Source organism: Apium graveolens, chromosome 3 (assembly GCF_009905375.1).
Source record: "Apium graveolens cultivar Ventura chromosome 3, ASM990537v1, whole genome shotgun sequence".
Taxonomy (NCBI): Eukaryota; Viridiplantae; Streptophyta; class Magnoliopsida; order Apiales; family Apiaceae; genus Apium; species Apium graveolens.
Window position 1 is genome coordinate 198,315,572 of NC_133649.1, and position 899 is coordinate 198,316,470.

Sequence of the window (899 nt, forward strand, 5' to 3'; positions counted from 1 at the left end):
TTAAAGTTCATCGTATAGATGAGACTACAAGATAAGACTTGAATATAATCAATCTTTGAAATATCTTTTAAATGATGAAGTTACGAGATACTTCATTTTTAAAACATCATTTAGAGATGAAACTCTTTATAGCCTCTGTGTGAAAGTAAACACAAGGCTTTGTTCAAATACATTTAGAATAAGGAAACCACTGGAGTAATGTGATACCTTTGCTGATCAGACAATGTATAACTCTCTATAATTCTCTACTAGTAGAAGGGCAAATTTTATTGGGTCATCACCTTGGCCACATGAGGGCGATATGTTGGACTGTCCCATAGCCTTCTACGCTTTAATGGACTGCCCCGCAGTCTCTTACACTTTGATGGACTGCCCCGCAGCCTCTTACACTTATTCTGGCACACAAGGTGAAGGACCATTTTAGTTCCTTGAGACGCTTACCATAATACAATCAATGTCGTTTGAACCACCTTCAACTAAATTTTCTACCTTATTTCCAATCACGGGTTATGTGAAGATGTTTTCCTTAAGCTCTGGTGAGTAAAAAAAATATCACCATTTTTTTATAAGTTATTGCATTAGTCTTTAAATGTAAACATCATCAGGGATGATTCTTGATCATACTTCAGACGTCTCTTATCTTGGAGTCCTTGTTTTAAACAATTTTGACCTTCATTGGTTCGGTTTATACTTTCCCATGGTTTAGCACGTACCCCACTTGGCATCATTATTATTTCCTATTTCCTTTACCAAGATTTCCATTTGGAAAACTTAAATATTACCTCTGTTCTTGCAAAAATCTTGAGGGTTATCCTTAAATCATTCAACCTGTATTCCTTAGGTACAGGACATGTCAAGACACCATTTATTAATACTAGAACCATTGTATATATAGTTCT